The sequence below is a fragment of the Rattus norvegicus genome, chromosome 13 (genome assembly GCF_036323735.1).
Source record: "Rattus norvegicus strain BN/NHsdMcwi chromosome 13, GRCr8, whole genome shotgun sequence".
NCBI classification, from domain to species: Eukaryota; Metazoa; Chordata; class Mammalia; order Rodentia; family Muridae; genus Rattus; species Rattus norvegicus.
The window spans coordinates 9,460,924-9,475,162 of record NC_086031.1 but is presented as its reverse complement, the minus strand read 5'-3'; the positions used below and the strand labels follow the sequence as shown (position 1 = coordinate 9,475,162).

Genomic DNA, 14,239 nt, shown 5'->3' with positions numbered 1-14,239 from the left:
TTGCTGTCTTTTGGCAATCAAAAATCTGAGTTAAAATGCTGATAAAGTTTCTTGTTTTCTCTTTTCTTGAAGGCCTATGAAAAACTATTCTGTTGCTACAGATTGGAGTGTAATTATTTTTTATGGAATATTTAAACTATTTTCTATTCACTAAAACCTGTCTAGAAAACTAGTGATGTCTTCTCAGGCTGTCTCATCTTTCACTTATCAGAATATTTGTTGAGAATAATGCAAAGCAGAGTATAAAACACAGAGTGGTTTCTTGTCCTGTGTGGAAATATTGTATTTATAAGCATCCATTGTGTGGCACTTGTCATGGATAATAAATAGTGGGCTTCAGCGGATGCCCTACTTTCAAAATATATCAAAATATGAGAATTTTGTTGTCAAAATTAATGTGAACTATGGAGACAACTGGAGACAAGCTGGGTCCATTAAGCCATGGTTTTGATCCCAGGTTTACTTCTGAGTTAGAAGAAGGGATCTCTTATGTTTTTACACTTACTGTGTGTGTGCTTGTGGGGGTTTGGAGAAGGAGTGTATTTGTGTGTAGGGGTGTGAAAGACAGAGATAGAGAAAAAAAGAGAAAGAGAGAAAGATAGGGAGAGAGGATGGAGGGAGGGACAGACAGAGAAAGAAAGAGACAGTGTTATGTGTAGGTATAATGTGTATACACATGTATATGAGTGTCTAATTATGGGTGTATGCATATCACAGCACGCATGGAAGTCAGAGAACAGCCTTTCCCTTATTGGTAGTAGGTTCTCTTTTGCTGTTCACTATTGTGTTTGTGTGGCTAGTTGGTGCCCAACCTCAGCTTCTCCTATTCCTCCCTTCCATCACTTTTCAGTGACACTAGAACTGCACAGGGATGCTCACTCATCAAGCTTTACATAGTTTGGCTCTAGGAATTTGACTTTTGTCTCCAGTCTTTTACAGCAGGCACTTACCTCTGAGTAACCTCTACAGTCCCAATGAGTTCCTTAAAATTTAAATTAGTATGGTTTAGTAATATTTTTGAGCTGACTTACAAGTATAGGTAAACTGCTGTGGTTTTCAAGAAAACATGGATAGAACTGTCCACAATAGCATGCTTTCGGAGAAGAAAGTCACATAGAAAAATCATTAGGTAAAATGTGATATTTTATGAGGATTTCAAAATCCGAATCCATCTGAAGAAGTGAGTCATTTATTGTTGTTGTTGTTGTTGTTGTTGTTGTTGTTGTTGTTGTTGCTGCTGCTGCTGCTGCTGCTGCCGCTGTTGTTGTTGTTTTCCTAAATAAGCACACCTACAGAGAATATGGACATTTTCACCAAGAAGTTCTCTTAATGTGCTAAGTATGGGTGCTTAAAAATGAGAGCAACTCTAGTTTCCCCATTGTTTAAATGCATATTTGAAGTGAAAATTAGATAATCTCAGGTTTCCTAATCATATGATCTTACTTGAGAGTTGGTTTGTTAGACATTGTTATGTTTTCAAAGACTGTGTCCAGGCACCATGTGAAATCATGAATATATTCATGCCTCCCTTTGTCCTTATACTTTTATCTGTTAGATATCCAGACTTCTAGTTTTAATTCAATTTTTATTAATAACATTGTGATCTTTACATGTAGGTAATATATTCTTGTAACTCCACTCTGCTTACTTGCCTCACAACCCTGGAAACCCTGATACTTCCCTATATTCAGGACTTTCTGTCTCAGTGTTTATTTCACAGAGCTTAGCTAAGATCATGTGTATGACCCTGTGTTTGGAGTTATCCACTAGTCTAGTGGACTCACTAGCTGGTACACACCTGGAAAATGCTGTCTGCTCTTCTCTTAAATCTGTGTATTAACAAAAGTTCAGTCATGGTTAGCCAGATCCCATGATTTTAAATAAATATTTCAAATAAAAGGAGATAAGACACTTAAGTTTCATGTCAAACTATCCAGGTTTGCTATGCTTTTTTATAATGTATTTCAACACTCTAAATTTTCTTATTTTGCTCAGCTGCCTGATTATTAGATACTGTTGAGTTCCAAGGACCACTGTGGGGAAATATGAAAAGTTCATTTCCTTCCTCATTGTTATATGGTAGAAAGCCCTGTGGCTCTGCATATATAGTTTACAACTTCATTTTCTTTTTATACTTCCTGCTGGGGTATGTGTGTGTTAGTGTGTGTGTGTGTGTGTGTGTGTGTGTGTGTGTGTGTGTGTGTGTGTGTGTGTGTGCATGTCCATCTATCTGAGTATCTGTTTATATAACATGTGTAGAAGTAGGTGCACATTCATTTGTGTATACACATAAGCAAGAATAGACCAAAGGTTAACCTATTGTAACCTTCCTTAATTGTCATTTGCCTAGTTTTGTGAGACAGCTTCTTTTACCAGTTAGGCTAGTCTGATGGCCAGCCAGCAGCAGAGAACACTTCTCTGTTACTGAGCTCTCCATAAGTCATGTCTCCAAAGGAAAAAGCCATGTCTGCTATTCTTTAGGGGTGGGGGGCATAAAAATAAATATGCTCGGATCTTTAGGAGAAAGTATATCAGAAACTGAGCAAATTCCAATAGGCATTTATTTATGTTCCTAGCTTCCTTCCGTTTACATCACTTTCTCTGTCTCTACCCTTCCTTCTCTCTCATTTTTCTCTTTCTTTTCAATAGACAACCATGAAGTTCAGGTTGGTCTCTTACTCACTCACTATATAGGCAAGGCTCCTTGACCTTTTGATCTCCTTGCCTCCACCTTTAAAGTACATGTACTGTAACTTCTGCCTTATCTCCACTTCTTTAATTTAATCTAAATCCTCAAATGACCAGACCATGTACATATCACAGGTTGCACAGACTTCTCTATATTCTGTGTGTTAGGCCTAGAATTGATGTAAACTTTGAATTATACAGGTTTATTAAGATCTTTTATTAATTTTATTTTTCTTGGATATTTTATGTATTTACATTTCAGATATTATCCCTTTTCCCCCTTCTCCCATAGCCCCACCCTCTGCTTCTATCAGGACGCTCCTACTCCCACCCACCCACCCACTCCAACCTCAATATCCTGTCATTATCCTACACTGTGGAAACAAGCCTTCACAGAACCAAGTGTGTTTCCTATTGATGCTGGACAATGTTATCCTCTTAATGCCTGCTTGTTTACTACTAGCCTTGGGAAGTGAAGGAAGGAGAATTCAGGCCATTTTGGGTGATAAAGCAAGATTTTTTTTCAAAATACTAAAACAAACAGCAACGAAAATCTGTGACCCAATAATTTTCACTTCCATTCAACTACTTAAGTTTCAGAAACATTGTTTGAAATCATGGCAGTTCTTTCCACGTTTCTTTGGGCAGTACTTTAGGCACTTGACACTTAGTGACATAAAGATAAACCAATCTAGTGTTTAGTAATAGGAAACAGATTTTAAACTTTTAATGAACATGTTGACATTATTGAAAATATGTTAAGTAAAAAGTTATCCTTAAAAAAAAGTCTTTAGACTCCGTGCCCCTCCCATTGGTCATCAGACTATTTACAATGAATCCTAATAAATAGGAATTTCCTAGCACTCAATAAAGAAAAGACTGACATGTAGCCATAGTCAAAACAGGAGCCTGTCTCCTTGGAAGAGATCTCATAGTGTTGACAAATTACCCCACTCCTGAGTGGGACAGATTGGAGAAGAGATGATGATGGGTCAGTGATGGGCAGGATGACAACTTGATCAGCACCTCTTGGATTTGCCCACTCTTGCCTTGTGTTTATATCTAAACCCCATGTCAGGATTCAAAAAGTGGGTTTATAGATCTCTGGCCTTCTTTGTTTCCATTTCTAATGTGGCAGTATTAAATAAATATCCTTTCTCAGCATTTTCCAAATACTTTTATAAATCTGTTTATTGAACTTAATTGTCTTATTGAGAATAGATGTCAGAACTTGGCTTTTTAGGACTACCAATTGTCCAGACTCTGACCCTAAGGCATCTTGAAACACTGAAGTGATGATTTTTAAGAAAGAGGCCTTCCAGGAAGTGCCTAGATCTTGATTAGTCTGTTTACCCTATGAAGACTTCTGTAGAATTAGAATACCATCAGCCCACAAGCCAACCATCTCAGTATTCAATATGCTGCACTTTGAGATCCCAGCTTCCAGCCTGCAGAACTGTCAGAAATAAATTGAGGTTGTTTATAGGCCACCTGCTTTATGGAATTTCATTCTACCTGCCAAAATGAATTAGGATAATGACTATCCCACTGTTCACTTATTTTATTATTATTTAACTTTCAGTCCTATTATTGTTCATCTGACCTTGAACTATTTCATCTGAATTTCCCAAAAACATGAAGTAAGTGAGGCTTAGAAATGATCCCTGTGAAATCATTTTCACAGGATCTGAGAATTGTATAGCTAAGAGGCAGGCGGTGTGAATGTCAGACTGGTCAAATGGCAGAGGAAAAAATCTCTAACCAAGGGAAAGTATCATTTATCACAGAGCACACTCACAGAGATGAAACACGATCCTGGGAACAAGCTGAAGAGATTAAAGGCTTCACTAGGCAGAAGTAAGTTATCTCTGAGCAACATTGATGAGTATCTGAGTTGCAGAACAGTAAGAGAATGGTTTTTGTCCCTAAAATGTAGAGCTTTCTCTCTCTCTCCCACTCTCTCTTTCTCCCCCCCTCTCTGTGTGCATTTGTGCATATGTGCACACACAAACACACACACATAAACACACACACACACACACACACACATCTTTGTGCATGGGCACATGCACAAATTCCTGCAGGCTCTCACACATTTGCAGATTTACATCTTAGTGACAGATTTTTCCTGTCTGCAGAGTCATCAAATGTAAATAACTGCATATTAGTAACTTTCTTGCCAACACAGGTACAGACCAATAATGACAAACTTTGCAGATGTCCACTGTCTGCTTATTTGTATGTGTAGTGTACTTAAGACTACCAGAAAATATTTCCTATGTTTCTATTCCAAAAAATTTTCTTCTAAAGGAGGCAATCATTTAATCAAGTCAAGATTAGATTTTTCCAAGTAAAAGATATTCGTAAGACTGGAATAATATGGCTATTTAAAGCTGCTTTGGAAATCAACCATTTCAGGAATAAAATACGATTCAGATGCAGTCAAAGACATGGAACCTATATATGACCCTATACCTGCACTGTAAATTATGTAAGGTTAGTACTGGCTTAAATGTCAACTTCATCTGTATAGTTGTTAGATGTTTTATTCAATAGCCTAGGTTGCAGGGTACTCAAGGTAATCACTATCAACTCTGAAATATACAAACCATGTTAAAGTATTTAACTTGCACATTGACATTTGAAAGGAAGTACTGTAATTCTCTCACTTTCTATAGGGCACCAGTATGTGGTTCCTTGCCTAAGTCTGCACAATTGAACAATCCATGGAGCTTCTCTAATCACACTCCCCATCAGAGAGTCAGAAGAAATATTTCTGAGAACTCTGATTGAGCAGACCTGAAGAATTCATCCAGGATAAACAGAAGAATACATTGTGTTTTATCCTTCTGCAATATTAGTCATATGGCCATGATTTGTGTTTAGTATTGTCCTCTGTTGAACTAATGCCTTGTCTTCAACTACATAGAAATAGCTACACACAAGTTATTTGACTTGATCGATTGGCTACACTGATATTTCTGTAACCTGCAAGATTGCTTTTAGCCATCTGACTTTGTCTTTCTCATTGATGGAAGACCAATTGAAGTAACAGGAGTCCTCCCTTCCTGTTGCATATGCATCTGTGTAATAATCTGTGTACACACTTTGTAGACAAGAAAGCAAACCTGAGTGCCATTTCTCAGGTACTGTTCACCTTTTGTTGGAGTGGGGTCCTCTAAATTTCATGAAACTCTAGTTGGTCAGTGAACCCTGGGGATCTGCTTTTTTCCATTTTCCTAGCATTAGGATTACAGTCTCATACCACCTTTATAACTTTCTGTTTTTTGTTTGGGAGATGCTTTTTTGTTTGTTTGTTTCGTTTTGTTTTCTTATGAGAGTTCTGAAGATGTGACTCAGGTCATGTGGTTGCAAATAAATGTAATCACTTAACTATATCTTCAGAGATGACCCCTTATGTTTATTTAAAAATAATTATTTGAAGTACTACATGAAAAAAGTAGGACTTCAGCCAATGGCCAAATAATCATGCTTCTCCCCTTGTGTCAACAACAACAACAACAACAACAACAACAACAACAACAACAAAAGGAAACTTATACCCACAAAGGAAAGGTTATTAAAAAAAAATCATCCCTTAGAGAGCGCATGCTCAGGAAGTTCTCAGGGCAAAATGCTTTATATTATGTTTATAATAATCCACATTATAGCTGCTACACATACATCAATGGGACATTTACTTTCTAATTATTTATTATATGGAGGTGTATTAGCACAGGGTTGTGTATTTGGGGAAGAAGAGCTAAGTATTTTTATGTCTACTTATGTTGTTAGTTTTACTGCATTCTAGGATGTGGAAGATTATTCTGTAGTCAAATAAAGCTATAAAGACTAAATTGAATTATCCACATAGAACAGCTGTTAAATCTTCAGGGAGTAGGCAGGTCACATAATAAAGGGATGATGGATTGCAAGGGGGATGCTGCCTGGAAGAAGCTTAAAAGAAAGGTTTGTGCTCTGTGAGGCAGTGGGAGGCCTAGATTTCCTTGAGCTTTGAGTCACAATTTGTAATTTATGGGCACAAACTAACCCTCTGTGCCTTTTCCTTAATTCTGTAAATCTTGTGATGTACCCTGAACTTCAGAAGGCTAAACAATTGCAATAGAACTGGAAAATAAACAATAAACAGAAAACAGAAACATACTCTTTTTCCTCGAATTCTTAACACTGCCACCAGGACTTGTGTTACTTGGAAGTAAGTTGCCTTTGAGTCAGATGTTGTGTCTTTAGGGGAAACTTTAAGCTTGATTACAGGAATGAAATTATTTGGGCTTTTGTATATAATTGTATGAACCACTACATCTCAGGTGGAATGCCAAAGAAATAGACCACACACCATGGGAAAGAGCACTCACCACCTGGTCATGGGGGCACTCCTGAGGCTGCAGAGCAGAAGAGACCACCAACACTGCCCACACCTGCCCAAATCCCTGGCCCAACAGGAAACTGTATACAGCCTCTGGGTTCCTGTAGAGGAGGGCCCAGGAGCAATAGGTCCATTGTGTCTGAGACACCACTGGAACCTGAAGGGACCAACCAGATAAACAGTTCTCTGCACCCAAATCCCGTGGGAAGGAGAGCTAAACCTTCAGAGAGGCAGACACGCCTGGGAAACCAGAAGAGACTGCACTCTTCACACATTAATGATTCCAGAGGAAAACACCAAACGCCATCTGGAACCCTGGTGCATGGAAGCTCCCAGAAAGGGCGGCACAGATCTTCCTGCCTCCACGGAGAGCTCATAAGCAACACCCCACGAGCAAACTTCAGCCTCGGGACCACAGGTAAGACCAACTTTTCTGCTGCAAGTGACCTGCCTGGTGAACTCAATACACAGGCCCACAAGAATAGCTGAAGACCTGTAGATAGGAAAAACTACACGCCCGAAAGCAGAGCACTCTGTCCCCATAACTGGCTGAAAGAAAACAGGAAAACAGATCTACAGCACTCCTGAAACACAAGCTTATAGGACAGTCTAGCCACTGTCAGAAATAGCAGAACAAAGTAACACTAGAGATAATCTGATGGCGAGAGGCAAAGACAGGAACCCAAGCAGAAGAAACCAAGATTACATGGCATCATCGGAGCCCATTTCTCCCACCAAAGCAAACACAGAATATCCAAACACACCAGAAAAGCAAGATCTAGTTTCAAAATCATATTTGATCATGATGCTGGAGGACTTCAAGAAAAAAGTGAAGAACTCCCTTAGAGAACAAGTAGAAGCGTACAGAGAGGAATCACAAAAATCCAAGCAAGTAAAAGATCTGTACAAAAAGAACTTCAAGACTCTGAAGAAAGAAATTTAGGAACACCTCAGAAGATGGAAAGATCTCCCATGCTCATGGATTGGCAGGATTAATATAATAAAAATGGCCATTTTACCAAAAGCAATCTACAGATTCAATGCAATCCCCATCAAAAGACCAATCCAATTCTTCAAAGAGTTAGACAGAACAATTTGCAAATTCATCTGGAATAACAAAAAACCCAGGATAGCTAAAACTATCCTCAACAATAAAAGGACTTCAGGGGGAATCACTGTCCCTGAACTCCTGCAGTATTACAGAGCAATAGTGATAAAAAATGCATGGCATTGGTACAGAGACAGACAGATAGACTAATGGAATAGAATTGAAGACCCAGAAATGAACCCACACACCTATGACAAAGGAGCCAAAACCATCCAATGGAAAAAAGATAGCATTTTCAGCAAATGGTGCTGGTTCAACTGGAGGTCAGCATGTAGAAGAATGCAGATCGATCTATTCTTATCACCCTGTACAAAGCTTAAGTCCAAGTGGATCAAGGACCTCCACATCAAACCACATACACTCAAACTAATAGAAGAAAAACTAGGGAAGCATCTGGGACACATGGGCACTGGAAAAAATATCCTGAACAAAACACCAATGGCTTATGCTCTAAGATCAAGAATCGACAAATGGGATCTCATAAAACTGCAAAGCTTCTGTAAGGCAAAGACAGTATGGTTACGACAAAACAGCAACCAACAGATTGGGAAAAGATCTTTACCAATCCTACAACAGATAGAGGCCTTATATCCAAAATATACAAAGAACTCAAGAAGTTAGACCGCAGGGAAAGAAATAACCCTATTAAAAAATGGGGTTCAGAGCTAAACAAAGAATTCACAGCTGAGGAATGCCAAATGGCTGAGAAATACCTAAAGAAATGTTCAACATCTTTAGTCATAAGGGAAATGGAAATCAAAACAACCCTGAGATTTCACGTCACACCAGTGAGAATGGCTAAGATCAAAAACTCAGGTGACAGCAGATGCTGGCGAGGATGTGGAGAAAGAGGAACACTCCTCCATTGTTGGTGGGATTGCAGACTGGTACAACAATTCTGGAAATCAGTCTGGATGTTCCTCAGAAAATTGGACATTGAACTGCCTGAGGATCCAGCTATACCTCTCTTGGGCATATACCCAAAAGATGCCCCAACTTATAAAAAAGACGCGTGCTCCACTATGTTCATAGCAGCCTTATTTATAATAGCCAGAAGCTGGAAAGAACCCAGATGCCCTTCAACAGAGGAATGGATACAGAAAATGTGGTACATCTACACAATGGAATATTACTCAGCTATCAAAAACAACGACTTCATGAAATTCGTAGGCAAATGTTTGGAACTGGAAAATATCATCCTGAGTGAGCTAACCCAATCACAGAAAAACACACATGGTATGCACTCATTGATAAGTGGCTATTAGCCCAAATGCTTGAATTACCCTAGATGCCTAGAACAAATGAAACTCAAGAAGGATGATCAAAATGTGAATGCTTCACTCCTTGTTTAAAAGGGGAACAAGAATACCATTGGCAGGGAATAGAGAGGCAAAGATTAAAAGATGGGCAGAAGGAACACCCATTCAGAGCCTGCCTCACATGTGGCCCATACATATACAGCCATCCAATTAGACAAGATGGATGAAGCAAAGAAGTTCAGGGGGACAGGAACTGGATGTAGATCACTCCTGAGAGACACAGCCAGAATACAGCAAATACAGAGGCGAATGCCAGCAGCAAACCACTGAACTGAGAATGGGACCCCAGTTTAAGGAATCAGAGAAAGAACTGGAAGAGCTTGAAGGAGCTCGAGACCCCTTATGAACAACAATGCCAAGCAACCAGAGCTTCCAGGGACTAAGCCACTACCTAAGGAGTATACATGGACTGACCCTGGACTCTGCCCTCATAGGTAGCAATGAATATTCTAGTAAGATCACCAGTGGAAGGGGAAGCCCTTGGTCCTGCTAAGACTGAACCCCCAGTGAACATGATCGTTTGGGGGAGGGTGGCAATGGGGGGAGGATGGGGAGTGGAACACCCATAAAGAAGGGGAGGTGGAGGTATTAGGGGGATGTTTGCCCGGAAACCGGGAAAGGGAATAACACTTGAAATGTATGTAAGAAACACTCAAGTTAATTAAAAAAAAAGGGGGGTGGAATAAAAATTCAAGTGATCATTAAAAAAAAAATAAAATAAATAGACCACACATCCATATAGGTGCACACATTTTGTCTGTGTCTGTGAATTCTCTTTTATAATGGAGATAGAAGCAATTTGGAAGAAAAGTAATGTATGTTTCTTTATATCATAAAGGCAAAAGCTAAGATTTTTCAATCCTGCACAGTAAAATTGTGTTCTTACATTGAATCTTTCTTCCCATATGCATTAGCCCTAAATAAATGGTAGTCAGTTCCTCATAATAACTACACTGCCAAGTAAGCCCTGAGGACTGAAATGGACTAGAAAGGTTTCAGGCAATGGTAAATACTGTCGTTAGCATAAAGATTGTCATACCTTTGTTAACATTTTCACTAAGTATTCCTTCATGAAGGGGATAATATAGAGGTTGCTGATACCAAGAAACCTACATTGTCTTTCCTCATTCTATAGAATTTTACTTTCAGTTATTTTGTTTATTTAGCAACTAAATTAAACTGACCTCATCATTAAAGATGAAAAGGCCACCTCTGCCTACTGCAGAAATCAAGCCCGACCCCCACTCCTGCAATTAAACAAGATTTGAATTAAATTAAAACAAGAATTGACTGGAACCTGCTATGACAGTTAGCAGCCCTTGATGGAGAATGTAAATTCACCTTCTGCCAGAATCAAGGAAACTATAACCTCAGTGCTTTCCTGTCTTAACCTCAGGCAAACACCTAGGCCACTATGTTGGACTAGATTTAGTCTGAAGCAACACGAGCACATCACATCACAACACACACACACACACACACACACACACACACACACACACACACACTGCTGTAAAAGACTGTGAGAGTCTGAAACCTTTTTCAAGAAAGACTTTTTCTTTCATAACCCCATCTACACAGATGTTTGTGCACCTCAGGATTGAGAAAGAAGGCTCTCCCTTCAAATCCCCCCCAACACACTCACACGTAACACACTATGTCTTACAAGTCTTTGTTTCTAATAATCTCTCTCCTCAGGCATGATCAGGACTGTCCACAGAGGGAAGCCTCTTTACCTAATATTGCTTATTCACTCATTCTAAATGGATGCATCTCTGTTTGCTTTTTATAATCTGTTGTTCCTTCCTCTCAGTTTCTAATAGGAGATATTATCTAGAATGGTATGTATAGAACATCCCTGTTAGTGGATATAGTCTTCGAGAGCATAGAAATTCTACATAAGGCATAGCTAGGCTCTCCTTGTCTCAAATCCAATATGAGCAGATGTCAGAGTGGAAAAACAGTTAACAGCTCACATCTTGTTCCACAGCCATGAGATAGAGTGAGTGCACTACAATGGCATGAGTCTTTTGAAATATTAAATTTGGCCCACAGTGACACAAATCCTCCAACAATGCCATACATTCTAAGTCTTCCCAAAAATTTTTGCAAACAGACAGTCATGAATTCAAATATATGTGCTCACAGGGAGACCATTCTCATGGAAATCACCAGAATTACCCCTATGTTAGCAGTTAATAATTAGCAATATGCAATAAAATTCATAAGCCAGTGGTTACCCAAGTAGGATGAGTAATCTAAATTCTCATCTACTGATTGGTAAATGTTATTACTCAGCATGCCAGAGCAAGTCAAAGACAATGTTTTTTTAACATCATCATAAATCCTTCCAGATTTATTTCAGCTGGCAAAGGAGACAGCCTAATGCAAAAATAAATAAATAAATAAATAAATAAATAAATAAATAAATAAATAAATAAATAATTTTAAGATGAGTTCCTATCAAAAGTAAATGTTACAGAATAACTAGAACCATTTCCACTCAGTCCATCTGCATACAAACATTCAAAATCTCATTAGTATAACTTTCAAGGGAAGACCTATACGGAAGGAGTGTAATTGTATAACATTAAGTTAATAAAAGCATTGCACTAAAACAAAATAAAAAAAAATCTAAGTGGGCCAGTATGACAAATGTGGTCAGTCCTGTCTAATGGTCAATGGCAATAAAGAGAATGTATAACTTTCTCTTGAGTCACTGGCTCCATGGCCTAGCATGCTATAATCTTGTAAAACTGGTTCTTGCTATGCCGCTTAAATAAAAAGAAAGCCAAATTTCTATACCCATGACAGGGAAAAGCAGACCAGCTAAAACTATGGGCAGAGTTGAAACCTGGATGGAGAGCATTATATGCCTTTTTATGAGTCATATTTCATTTTCCCTGTCTTCTAGTCTTCCTTGTGCCTAATATTACTTCTGTTGGCTTTCTTACAAATTAATATACCATGAATAAAACAATAAATAACTCCTTTTTTCTTTAATATTTCAACATATTTTGGAAGGTTAATCCAAAGACAGAACCAGCTGATAAGATTCTAATTACAAAGAAAGAGAATAATAATTAGTACAATTAAATGAACACAAATGAAGGGTAGACTAATTTAAAAAGGGGTAACCTTTCTGTATTTCAACTAAATTAATAAGATGATAAAGACATTAAGCTATGAAAATTTATATATACACTACAACTCTTCAAAACACATAGGAAAAACTATGCAGAGATACACGGACACAGCAAATGAAATTTGAAAATTCACTCAACACACATATTATTTTATAAAGTAAACCAAAGAATTAAAACAATGGAACAAATAGAAAGCAAGAACTATATATAGATGTTTACACTCTTGCATTTGAGTAATTGCATTGAATGTAAATGGCTCAAGTATACCAAGTAAAGGTTTGGATTAAAATTTATTAAAAAATTATGTGTTGTCCACAAAAAAATGATAAAGACAACTTAAAAGAAAAAGAATGGGAATAAACCCTTTATAATTCTAATGTAAGCTCAGTTTTTGCAAAACAGAGGAAGCAGAGCTCTGAATTTAAGTCCAGCCTGATCTGCAGAGTACATTTTAGGACAGCAAAAGCTTTAGATGGAACCCCTGTCTCAACACAGTAAAAGAAAAGAAAAGAAAGAAAAGAAGAGAAATAATGAAATAAAACAAAAGGAGATCTCATATATCAATATTCATGTCAGGTAAAGTAGACTTTAAAGCAAGGTTATTGCCAGAGAAAGAGAAAGCCATTACAATGCAAACAAACCCTTAGAGTCTGAACAAATATTAATTATCAGAACTCAACATGTGATTACACCACTCTGAGAACTGGAAAAGACACACAAATGCTTAATTACATCTGGAATCATACATACTATTATTGAGTTCCTATACATATTCAGTATGTACACACACACACACACACACACACTCACACACACACACACACCACACACACACACCACACACACAAGCCTAGAGCATCTATTTGGTGACTGTATCTTTTACATATGTCAGGGAAGCTGCGCCCATCAATTTCCACAATAGAGCTGCCTAAGCAAAATCTGCACAGTGAAAATACCAGTTGGCACGCCTATGTGGTTGGGGAAATCTGAAAAGATGAAGTGTTACAGGAAATTAATGGCTGCTGAAAGAGAGACCATATCTTCTCTAGGGAAAAGCCCGTACATAGGTTGTTCAATTTCACACAATGAGCCCTAAAATGATATGCATATGAACAGCAAGAAATGGACTCAGTCGGTAGTGTGTGTGTGTGTGTGTGTGTGTGTGTGTGTGTGTGTGTGTGTGTGTGTTTAATGATAACTAAAGAAATGGGGTCATAAAATTGAAAAGGAGTGCACATGCATGGAGATGCCCCAACAAATAGAGTGAAAAAGGAATATTGAAGGATAATATTTTTAAGACTCCTCATCTGATTCAAGGTGTGTTATGAAAAATAGATATTAGTAAAGTAGAGAAAGTCCTTTAATCCACTGTGAGTATAAGTGATTGACAAGGATCTGCTAAGACACTAACAGTGCAGTAGCATTTTTAATGCTCTGCTTAATATAATCAATCAGTAGACGTGTAATGTTCTAGCCAGAAAATTCACCAGGACCTGTGCTTTCATTGTGCTTCCAGTCTACATAGATCTCAAATCCTCCCCAAAGCCTATAAGACCCCATTCTCTGAATGTCTGTACTTGATTTTACCAGT

General features: G+C 38.1%; 1 protein-coding gene across 5 annotated transcripts in view; it reads right to left on the bottom strand.

Moving 5' to 3' along the window:
* Positions 1-14,239, bottom strand: part of Cntnap5a (contactin associated protein-like 5A) — a 1,008,100-nt gene that overhangs the window by 500,985 nt on the left and 492,876 nt on the right. The window lies entirely within an intron of this gene.